This window comes from Chelonoidis abingdonii, chromosome 26 (assembly GCF_003597395.2).
Source record: "Chelonoidis abingdonii isolate Lonesome George chromosome 26, CheloAbing_2.0, whole genome shotgun sequence".
In the NCBI taxonomy this organism is placed as follows: Eukaryota; Metazoa; Chordata; order Testudines; family Testudinidae; genus Chelonoidis; species Chelonoidis abingdonii.
Window position 1 is genome coordinate 5,932,551 of NC_133794.1, and position 12,222 is coordinate 5,944,772.

The following is a 12,222-nucleotide window of genomic DNA, read 5'->3' on the forward strand; positions in this document are numbered from 1 at the left end:
GATCCTGGCTGCCCCGGCCTCACCCACCCTCCACCAGACCCCTCTCCCCTCCCAGAGCTGGGAACAGAACCCAGGAGTCCTGGCTCCCAGTCCCAGCCCCCAGTGATGAGGGGAACGGGGCCAGACCCAGGACGGGCAGGGGTTGTGCATGTCACAGGACCAGCCCAGCTGCCCTCTGGTGCAAGCCCAACTCACACCAACCCTCAATGTCTCTCTCCACTCCCCATGCCCGGGTGCAGCCTCCCCCAGTGGGCGATTTCATGAGCTAACGACCCAGCTCAAGAGAGGCCGGGCGGTAAAATTCATCCCAGAAACATCCTTGTGCGAAATGGGACAGCAGGTTCACTTAGTTCACCCCGACCCTGCCACAGAGGACCCAGGGGAAGGGCCGGCAGGACGGGTGCTGTGTAACATGGACCCACCGTGCATGTGAACGCCTGCACAGCCCCGCACAGGTGCTGTCATGGAGTGTGGGGGTTCCAGCCCTTCTCCCCTCTGCTTGGACCCCACAGTGACTTTTATCCAGCCAGTAAAACAGAAGATTTATTGGGCAACAGGAACACAGGTTACAGCAGAGCTTGCAGGCACAGTCAGGACCCCTCCACTGAGTCCTTCTGGGGGTTCAGAGTGCTTGGATCCCAGCTAGGATCCCCTGAATTCCCCAGCGGTTTCAGCCTTGGCTTGTGCCTGGGAGCCCTCGCTGCCCCGGATGCCTGGGAGACCCCCCAGCGGGGTGGCACAGAAAGTCCTGCCACCAGCCTAGGGCCTTAACTATGTCCTCCCACTCCAGCCTAGGCCCCTTGGAGCCTGCAGCCCCCCAGCACCCGGCCCTGGCCTGTGGGTGCTGTCCACGTGCCTGTCAAGGGGACTGGCTGGCTGGGAACGGGGCCTTTCCCCTCTAGGGGGTGCTGGCTCCAATACCGGGGCCTGGTCAATGCCTTATGCCACCTGCTCACCACATTGAATGATGTCATGAACTCATAGGGTCTCACACCGCCATTGTAGGGGCAGCTCCCTGCCAGGCCACACCCCAAGAAGGGACGCCGAGGTTGGGAGGGGACACCCCTGGTGCCGCCTCTCACCGTCGTCCACCGTCAAGCCAGGACACTCTGGCTCTTCTTCATGTTCCCCTGCTCCAGCCAATGCGGCACACCAGGCAAGGGCCGGGGTCAAACGCTGCTCTCTCCTGCTGCCTGGAACCTGAAAGAAGTGACGGGTGGGGGCGTTAGATCCTGGCTGCCCCGGCCTCACCCACCTCCACCAGACCCCCTCCCCTCCCAGAGCTGGGAACAGAACCCAGGATCCCTGCTCCCAGTCCAGCCCCCAGTGATGAGGGGAACGGGGCAGACCCAGGACGGGCAGGGGTGTGCATGTCACAGGACCAGCCAGCTGCCCTCTGGTGCAAGCCCAACTCACACCAACCCTCAATGTCTCCTCCACTCCCCATGCCGGCGGTGCACCTCCCCAGTGGGCGGATTTCATGAAGCTAACGACCAGCTCAAGAGAGGCCGGCGGGTAAAATTCATCCCAGAAACATCCTTGTGCGAAATGGGACAGCAGTGCCTTACGAGTTTCACCCCGACCCTCGCACAGAGGACCCAGGGAAGGGCCGGCAGAACGGGTGCTGTGTAACATGACCCACCGGCATGTGAACGCCTGCACAGCCGCACCAGGTGCTGTCATGGAGTGTGGGGTTTCCAGCCCTTCTCCCCTCTGCTTGGACCCACAGTGACTTTCCCAGCTAAAAACAGAAGATTTATTGGGCAACAGGAACACAGGTTACAGCAGAGCTTGCAGCACAGTCAGGACCCACCACTCGATGTCTTCTGGGGCTTCAGAAGTTGCTTGGATCCCCAGCTAGGATCCCCTGAATTCACCCCACAAGCGCAGTCACTCCACTGCCAACCCAAACTGTCCTGCATGTTCTCGATCCGGCTGATCCCTTTCTGTCCCCTCTCTCGCCAGGGGCTCCCTCTCGCTCCCCCTGCCGGGCTCGGGTTACAGGCACACCTGTCCTTCACTACAGAAACCATCCCTGCTTCCGTTACCACACATGTTGGGACAGTCCCTACTCCTTCCCGTTCCCCACACAGACAGTCCCTACTCCATCACACCGCTCCCCCCTTCGGAACTGAACTGAGCGGGGTCACTCTGCCCAGTGACCTGGGGAAGTTCAGGGCCACCCAGGGGCCGTTCTGTGGTGCCAGGGGCGCGCAGGGGTAGGCAGGATCCCAGAGCGGCACTGTCCTCAGGGAGGCGGGCGGCACAGAACCCAAACGCTGTCTCTCCCGCTCTCCCTTATTTCAACACCACCACTCTCAGCTCCCATAATAGAGCTCCCAAAACAGCCCCCGGCCCAGGGCCCAGAGTCAGCGCTGAGCCGGGGAGGAGCGGGCCAAGGAGCCTTCGCAGAATCAATCCCCTGCATGAAGCAGCAGACTGGGGAGTTATTTCCTGAATAATTAATTGTTTAACTCCATTGCATACACGGGGGGTTGGGGCGGAACAGCAGTGGAAGCACCGTGGTGACGCTGCTCAGCAGGGCAGGTCCATCGTTCAAAGGATGGTCTGAGTTCGCAAAGAGCGCTCGGGTGGCCCAACCGGGGTCTGAATGCAGAACCTGCTGGCCCAGGCACAGACCCTTGGCACTAAGGAGGATCTCAGCTGGCAGCAGCAGGAGGTTGCTACCCTGCAGTGGCTCAGGAATGCGCGCGCGCACACACCCCCACACACCCCTCTACCCTGGCTGACAGCACTGAGGATCTCAGCTGGCAGCAGCAGGAGGTTGTTACCCTGCAGTGGCTCAGAAATGTGCGCATGCACACACCCCCCCACACCCCTCTACGCTGGCTGACAGCACTAGAACACTGTTATACACACCTCCAGTGGGCAGCCCAGCGACACTCTGCTGACCCTGGAGGGCACAAAGCATCCTCTGAGCGCGGCCGTGCCAGGCCAGACAGCCCATCCGAGTGATGGCAGCTAGCAGCCTTCATCTGCCTTCTCAGCAGGCCATTCTCCTACATAACTGCACCACTGCACCCCCAGGGCCGCAGCCCCCTGCTGGATCCAAGCCAGTGCCCCATTCCCTGCCCCGCCCTGGGGTCAGATCGGAGCCAGGCCCCCTGGGGGGGAAGACCCCGTGTCCCAATCCCCACCCCGAGCGGTGGCCCCTTGCTCCTGGGAGTCTCTGCTGTTTCCCTGCCCGGGACCCATTCATGCCACGCTGAGTTTGGAGGATGTCACCCCCCACTCGATGGGAAGCAGGTGGAGACCCTTTGAATTCACAGAGCCTGGGGGGCCCCGCAGGACTGTCAGATGGGATCGGCTCCCATCACTCCTGACCTGGGCCAGCTGCACTCAAGGAGGCTCGCTAGGGGGTCCACCTCCACCCCCACTCGCTCTGACTCTACTCGCCCCCAGCCATCTCCCCATAAATCTGCTGACGCCTAAATATTTATGCTGCCTCAGGAAGGGCAGATGTCGTGCCCACGGCAGGGAGCCAGGCTGGGGAGAGGGACAGACCTTGGGGCCTCTAAGACCCAGGGTGCAGGGCCCCTTCCTCTGCAGGAGACATGGCCATTTCTCTCACTGGGGGTGGGCACGGCCCCCACCAGCCCCAGGCAGGGTCTCACTGACTGGCAACAAGATCAACTGGCCCCTTGCTGCGAGTCCTAAATGCCAGGATTGCACAGGGGCACCTGAGACGCCCAGGGCTGGGTGGCCAAGAGTCCACCTGCCCCCCCCTTCCCGAACATGGGTCCACCCTGCTCCCCCCCCATCCCTGCCCCTCCCCCGCACCAGCACAGGTCCATCCCCACCCATCCCCCACTCTTGCAGCACGGGTCCACTGCCTGCCCAGTCCCAATCCTGCAACATGGGTCCATCCCATCTCATCTCCACCTCCCAGCGCATGGGTCCATCCCTGCCCCCACCCCAGAAGGTAACGGAGCAGCCAACACAAATGAGTGATTCCTTCTCTCCAGCCAGGCCATACGCTGGGACTGGCCCGCTGAGGCCTACGGGGATCTCAAATCGCATGTCAGGAGCCAGCACTCCCCTCATGAGCCCCTGCGTTCACACTGGCCCCCAGAACACGAGCACCGGAGGAGTGTCGAACTAGGATGGGACTGGAGCTGCGGGCAGACACGGGAGCTCCCCATTTCCTACCATGGGCCAGATCCGCAGCTGGTGCAATGACAGGAGTCGACCTCCCCCCCAGCTATTGCGGAGAAGGGCAGGTCGGTGGCTCGGGTGCCAGCTGGGATGGGGGCAACGTGAGTTCAATTCCCGGCACTGCCTCGGCATCCCTCTGCACCCTTGGCTACGTCCCCATCCTTGCCAGCTCAAGGAGCCAGAGCTGTGCTAGCTCTGACCCAGCCCACACGCTGACAGTAGGGAGTGGAGCTGCACCAGGAGGAGCATGATCCCATGGGAGACAATAGACGTGGACTCCGGCCGGGCAGCTGGCTCCTCCTGCAGCTACCCTGCTGCTGTTAGCGTGCTGGCTGGATCAGACCGCACGTGACTGCATCGCCTCAAGCTGGGAATTACAGCGCAGATGCCCCCTTATGCTCTCTGGCCCAGGCCCTCAAAGGTATTTAGGCTCCAATGGAAGTGAGGAGCCTAAGCACTTTAGAGGATCTGTGCCTCAGTTTCCTCATCTCTACAATAGGGGTAATAGCAGTGCCTGGCCTCCCAGGGGCACTGCGAGGTTCATCCTACCGTGACAGGAGATCCTACCGTGACAGGAGCCAGCTAAGTACTGAGATAGAGATACTCAGGAAAATGAATCTGAATAAATGTGAATTTACAGTGGATTAGTTAAACCAAGTTAAATCTCTACATGACACGCTCATTCAGAATTAATGTGGCCTTAATTTGCTTTAGCTTCCAAAGTGAATTACGCTAAATCAAAATCAGACCACTTTAATTCCCAATGAGAGCGTTCACGCAGGGGTTTAACGCAGTTCAACTAATTTACTTTAAAAATTCATTTGGATTAATTTGCCTGAGTATCCCTGTGTTGTCTCGGTGTGTGGGGGAGTCCGGCTCTGCACCCCTCTTCCTGGAACCCATAGTGACTCTTAGCCAGACAATAAAACAGAAGGTTTATTGGACAACAGGAACACAGGTTACAGCAGAGCTTGCAGGCACAGTCAGGACCCCTCAATCGAGTCCTTCTGGGCTTTCAGGGTGCTTGGATCCCCGCTAGGATACCCTGAATTACGCCCCACAGCCCCAAACCCAAACTGTCCTGCCTGTTCTCCCGCCAGCTGAATCCTTTGTTTCCTTCTCCTTCCCCCCAGGAGCTCCCCCTGCCCCCTGCCAGCTCGGATTACAACCTGACTACCTGTCCCTCACCTACAGACATCCCCTGCTTTCCGTTTTCCCACACCAGGACAGGCCCACTACTCCATTCACACTCTCCCCCCGTTTCGAACTGAACTGAGCGGGGTCATCTGCCAGTGACCCTGGGGAGTTTCAGGGCCCCCTCTCCGGGACAACGCGTCCGCTATCAGGTTGGCACTTCCCTTTCACATGGCCCACGTCCATGTCATAGTCCTGCAGGAGCAGGCTCCACCTCAGGAGCTTGGCGTTGGCTCTTTCATCTGGTGCAGCCAGGTCAAGGGAGAGTGGTCGGTGTACAACGGGAAGTGTCGCCAAAGAGATATGGCTCTAGCTTCTTAAGGGCCACACCATGGCCAGGCATTCCTTCTCGATGGCCGCGTAGTTCTGCTCCCAGGGTAGCAACTTCTTGCTCAGGTACATGATGGGGTGTTTCCCCCTTTTTATCCTCCTGCATCAACACTGCCCCAGTCCCGGTTGAGGCATCAGTGAACACCATAAAGGGGCTTGTCAAAGTCTGGGTTTGCAGAACTGGGTCACCAAACCAGAGTCTTCTTCAGACGCCCGAAAGCCTCCTGGCACTGCTTGGTCCAGACCACCTTGTTTGGTTTCCCCTTCTTGCACAACTCAGTAGGGGGGCGGTTAAGGTGCTAAAGTGGGGCATGAACCTTCGATAGTACCCCGCCACCCAATAAAAGGCCTGGACCTGACTTCTTTGGTTTGGGGGGCAGGCCAGTCATCTGATCACTCCACCTTGGGCTGGTCCGGCTTTAGGCAGCCGCATCCCCAACCGATGGGCCCAGGTGAAGATTACTTCAGCCATCCCCACCTTGCATCTTCTCAGGCCTTTACCACGTTAACCAGCCTTCCTGGATTCGTCAGACTTGTGTAACCTGGGAACAGCATGTCTCCCAGGTCTGGCTGAGACGCAGAGTCATCAATAGGCCACGGCCAACCAACTTCATCACCCCTCAGTAGCTGCATCCACCGCGCGCATGGGAAGGTTAGCGCTGCGCTCCTCTGTGAGTGCCAAAGGGCAGAGTCTAGAAACTCGTTAGAGCCCCAGGAGGGTGACTAAAGGACCATTTCAGCTGCCATCTGTGTCCAGCGCCACTTGCCAGAGCCCTTGTGGTAAGATCAATGGTGGTGAGGTAGCCGAGCACCTCCAGACTTGTTAGGGCTTGTCAGGGCCTGGCATGGAGGTAGATACGAGAGTACGGTGATGACAGCATGAGCTTTCGATCGTTCACGAGGACCGGATTGACCACCCTTCTGGGACCGCACCACTGCGAAGGCCAACAGGGCTGGAAGAAGCTGATCACACCCAAAGGACCAGCATGTCATGACCTCTCTTTCCAGGATCCATGGGGCAGTTTACCACAGATGGACCGAAAGGGGGAGCTCTTATAGGGGAATGTGACCCGGTCTCCACCTGTGGTATCAGTCAATTAGTGCGTCCATGCTGGTATGTGAAAACAGCGTTCGCGTCCCGTAACTAGCTGCAGCACACTCCTGATACTCAGATGTTCTGGGCCAGGTCACTGCATCAGCAAGAGGACATTGCCTCCAGGCTGGGAAACCAGCTTTTGTCCATGAGGAATGATCTATAAACGGTCCATCGCTGCCCTGCCCCCTCCAGTCGTCCACCAGCGACGGCCAACACACATTCCCCCGTCATAGCTATGGTGTTCATCATGTTCACATGGAGAGCACCCACATGGTGGTGGTGCCCGGTTTGACAGCTCCACCAACTAGTTCGTTGGATAACTTGAAGGCCCTTTCCCAGGCGGCCTGGAGTTTGTTTGTTTCCTCACGGTGATGAGAACCTCAACCTGATCCCCGGTGGCGAAGGCCCGGGCCCGCCCGCGGGTATACAGACTTCTGCTTCCTCGGGCTCAGGCCAGATTCTCCCTGGCCAGGCCCCATCGAGCTCGGCCAGTCTTCCGGAGTCCAGACATACTCACACCACTGAATTCCCTCGGAGTGGCCTCCCTCCCATTCCGTCCCTCATCAGGTCTAGGGGCCCCCTTACTGCCTTCCATATAACAGTTTTGAAAAGGGTGAAAACGTAGATTCCCTGGGGTTCCTCATCCCATCAGGGTCAGGTAGGTGTGGGTGTCACGGGAGTCACCGGGCGATGCTCTGGAACTGCTCCCACTAGCCACAGTCAGGAACTTTGGAGCCTCCTCTTCCTTTGGAGCAGACTTGTTCAGGCAAGAAAGTCAACCACGTCTTACCTTCCTGGCGGTCTCTTCCTCCTTGGAGGCATTCAGCATCCTCGGCCTCGTGGGCTTCCCACAGCGCCCACCCAGGCGGGGTCCTGGGGAAGCCACACGGGTTTCGCACCCCACTTGGCAGTCAGAGAGTGCTCTCAGCCAGCCAGTAACACAGAGGTTTATTCGATGACAGGAACGGGTTCTAAAACAGAGCTTGTAGATACAGCGAACCAGACCCCTCGGCCGGGTCCATTCTGGAGGGGCAGTGAGCCAGACCCCTAAGGTCTGCACTTTCACTACCTATATCCCCAGGTAGCTCCAGACTCACCAACCCCTCCAGGCCCCTCCTCTCCTGCTCAGCCCTTTCCCGAGCCAGGAGGTCAACCTGATCCCTTTGGTCTCCAACACCTGCAGTTGGCAACTTTGCAGAGGAGGGGCCCAGGCCATCAGTTGCTAGGAGACAGAGTGCCCGGCATTAGGTGCACTGGTCCTTTGCTCTGCCAGATACTTAAGAACTGCCTAGGGGACACTGAGGCACCAACACAGTATTCAGAGCAAACATTAGGAACAGTCCCAGTTCGTCACATCGGGCACCATCCGATCTGAGGCCACCACCTCGGGCCGGGCATCACCTCTGCGCCCGTGTCCCAGTACCCAGTGACCTTCCTCCCATCTACCTCCAAGGAAACAAGGCACTCCTTCCGGAGGGGCAGCCCCGCGCCCACCCGGTAAACCAAAAACCCGGAGGCTGGAGCTTCCAGCCCCCCAGAGGAGCTGACCTGGGGACCTCCTCCCTCCTTCACAGGTGGTATGTTGCCAGCCCCCCTTTCCTGGGAACGTAGCTCCTCCTCCGATTGGGTTTTTACCCAGTCCACCCTCTGCGGGTTGGGTCTGCTTGGTCTGTCCCTGAGCTTGGGGCACTGGGCCCATATGTGGCCTCGTTGGCCACAGTGATAGCAGCCCATGTCTCGTGGGTCCCCTGGAGTGGGTCGGAGGGACCTGACACTGGATGTTCCCCTTTTGGGGGGGTTCTCCATAGGCCCCCGCTGGAAGGTCCCATGATGACTCTCTCTCTGCGTTGAGGCAGGCCTGCTCCTTCGAGACTCCTCCCTGCCATCCCCTGCCCGACTGTCCACAAGCTCGTCGGCCAGCTGGCCTGCGTGCTGCGGGTTCTCCGGCTTCTGGTCTCTCAACCACAGCCTCAGGTCGGACGGGCACTGCTCATACAGGTGCTCCAGTGTGAACAGGTCCAGCAGGTCCTCTTTAGTTTGGGCCCCTGCTGTCCACTTGCGGGCACACCCCTGCGCCCGGTTGACCAGTTGTAGGTATGTGATCTCACGGGTTTTACGCTGACTCCGGAACCTTTTCCGGTACATCTCAGGAGTCAGCCCAAACTCGCGGAGCAGGGAGGATCCCCTGCTGGGGGGTGAGCTTCGCTGCCCGGATCCCCTGCTGGCCGGGGGGGTCACGGTGCCCTTGGCATTCGCTGGGCTCCTCCCCGCCCTTCCCCTATGCCTAAGAAGCCTGGGTCTCGGGAAGCCCTCATCTGCCAGCTGACCACTCCCCAGGGGGACAGACACTGGTGACTGCACTGCATCTGCCAGGCTGCTTCCCTCAGAGACAGGGTTCCAGTCTCCCTCCTCCAGCTGGGCAATCAGCTGGTCCTTCGTCAGTCTCCCTGTGCGCAGCCCCCTCTGCTTGCACAGCTCCAGCAGGTGGGGAAGCGTCACCTTTTGCCGGGAAGGAAGACAAAGGAAGGGAGTGAGGAGGAAGTAGTTTTGAGTTTGGGTTTGGGGCTGTGGGGGCGAATTGTCAGGGGTTCCTGCGCTAGGATCCAAGCACCTGAAAGCGCAGGACTCCGATGGGGGTCCCTGACTGTGCCTGCAGCTCTGCTGTAAACTCTGCGTTCCGCTCTTGGCTGTAGCGTAGTCTGTCCTGAATAAACTCTCTTGTGTTTAGTGTGGCTCAGGTGCTTTAATGGAGTCTCGATCCTGGCTGTAGGATCACGTTGCAACTTGCGCACACGACAGCCGCCCAGAATGGCCCAAAGAAGCTGTCACTCGCCCTGTTGGACCTTCCTCCCGGCCCACACACCATGAAAACCCTTGTTGTTCGTCCTCTTCACCCTGCCCGCGCAGAGGGAGTAGCCTCCCCTGCCCACCTTCTCGCGCCTCGGCGCCGGGTGTTCGGGTTGACAGCTTAAGTGACTGGAGCAGTAAATCGAAGGGGGATTAACCCCTGAGTGTGTGCAGTGAGAAGGGACTTTGCAGTACAGGGTTCCCCGGGGATTGCAGCGAGCGGTCCAGGGGCGAGAGTCTGCAGCTCGCCTAGCAGAGAGTTGGTGACCTCAAGACGGTGGCTGGTTGCATAGGGTCCCCCTTGGAAAACCAGGAGCGGCAAGCACCCCGACCTGTGAGTGGCCATGCAGGGATGGTACGCCAAGCGGCGAAGGTGACCTGGTGGAGCCTGTGCAAGCAGGGGGGCTGCGCCCGGGCTGGACTCACCAAAACCAGTGATTGCCCGGCTGGAGCAGGGAGACCACATGAATGAACGGCGCCCTGGTCTCTGAGGGAAACAGCCTGGCAATGCAGCCAGACACCAGTGTCTATAGCCTCGCCAGCCGACCTCTGTCCCTCACCTAAAGTCCTCCCTGGGCGGTCTCCCAAATCGCCCCACACAGACAAGTCCCATACTTCCTCACAAGCCGGAGGCCAGCAAGTGTCATCCAAAGCTCTTTGTAGGTTTGGTCCCCCCTCACTCACACAGGCCGGGGCCGTCTTTAGCGTGTCTCTCAGCCCTGGCCCAGTTCCAGCTCAGTGTTCTCATGCTGGTGTTCCTCGCTTCATCGTGGCGCGCATTCCCGCGTTCAATGTTCACGCGGATTTCTTCTTTTCCTCCAGCTCTCTGACCTTTTCTTAACTCGAGCTGTCTCCCTATCTGCAGGCTCCCGTTTCATATTCCAGCACGCATCTGGCGTCACGGAGTTGAGGCGAGCAGCCCGAATACCGTCGCCGAGAGGATCGCGCCCTGCTGCCGGGTGCAGAGTTGAGCTTCGCTGCCTAAGCGGAGCTCGCCTGCTGCCAGGAGAGCAGGCTCGGATCTGTGCCCGCGTATTCCGCTCGGGGGCTCCTCCCCGCCCCCTTCCCCTAGCCGGCATCGGGCACGGGCGCGCAGGCAGGCGGGGTCTCGAGTGCGTAGACGCACGGCTCGTCCGCGGTCAACCTCGACGCCACTGCGCTAGCTCTTCGGGAACGAGACACTGGTGTCTGCGCTGCATCTGCCAGCTTGTTTTCCCTCAGAGACGGGTCTCCGTTCATTCATGTGGTCTTCCCTGCTTCCAGCCGGGGAATCAGCGGTCTTGGTGAGTCTCCTCTAGGGCGCAGCCCCTCTGCTGTGCACAGCTCACAGTTCACACTTTGCGCGCTTGGCGTACAATCTTCCTGCTGGCCACTCACAGGTCGGGGTGTGCACCTCCCCATGGTTGTCCAGGGGCCCCTGAGTGCACCGCCCTTCTTGAGTCCACCACTCTCTGCTAGGATCTCGAGCTGCAAGATCCTTCCGCCCTGGGGACGCTCCTGCAATCCCCGGGGACCCTGTTACTGCAAAGTCCATTCTCATGGGGCACACACCTCCCAGGGGTTATATACCCCTTCGTTTTACTGCTCCCACAGTCACTTACTGAGGAAGCGCCGTCGACTGGGGTGCAGTTCTCCTCCACTGCACCATGGTGTGTTTCATTTGGTGTGTGGGGAGTCCGCCCTTGCCCCCCTTCTTCCTGGGACTCACAGTGGGACTCTTAACCGCAGTAAAACAGAGGTTTATTGGACAACAGGCAACGCAGTTACAAGAGCAGAGCTTGCTTAGGCACAGTCGGACCCCTCCAAAATCGAGTCCGTCTGTAGCTGGGGACCTGACACTGGATGTTCCCCTTTTGGGGGAGGTTCTCCATAGGCCACCGCTGAGGTTCCATGCTGACTCTTCTCTCTGCGTTGGGGCAGGCCTGCTCTCGAGACTCTCCCTTGCCATCCCCTGCCCGACTGATCCACAAGCTCGTTCGCGCCAAGCTGGCCTGCTTGACTGCGGGGTTTCTCCGGCTTCTGGTCTCTCACCAACAGCCTCAGGTCGGACGGACTCTCATACAGGTGCTACCAGTGTGAACAGGTCAGCAGGTCCTCGGTATTTTGGGCCCCTGCTGTCCATTGCGGGGGCACACCCGTGCGCCGCTGTTGACCAAGGTGTAGGTATGTGATCTCACGGGTTATACGCCTAGATCCGGAAACCTGTGGTGTGCGGGCGTACATACTCAGGAGTCAGCGCCAAACTCGCGGAGCAGGAGGACTCCCCTGCTGGGGAGTGAGCTTCGCTGCCCGGATCCACCTGCTGCGGGGTTCTCAGGTCACGGTGCCCTTGGCATTTCGCTGGGTCTTCCCGCCCTTCCCTTATGCCTAAGAAGCCTGTTCGGGAAAGCCTCATCTGCCAGTGGGCCACATCCCCAGGGGGACAGACACGTCGGTGACTGCAGCTGCATCTGCCAGGCTGCTTACTTCCTCAGAGACAGGCGGTTCATTAGTGTCTCCCTCCTCCAGCTCGGGCAATCATCTGGTTTATGTCGAGTCTCACCCGGGCGCAGCCCCCTCTGCTTGCCACAGCTCAGCAG

The 12,222-nt window shown here is 59.6% G+C and overlaps 1 protein-coding gene across 1 annotated transcript in view; it reads right to left on the bottom strand.

Moving 5' to 3' along the window:
- Window positions 1-12,222, bottom strand: part of LOC116831981 (3',5'-cyclic-AMP phosphodiesterase 4B-like) — a 116,751-nt gene that overhangs the window by 91,864 nt on the left and 12,665 nt on the right. The window lies entirely within an intron of this gene.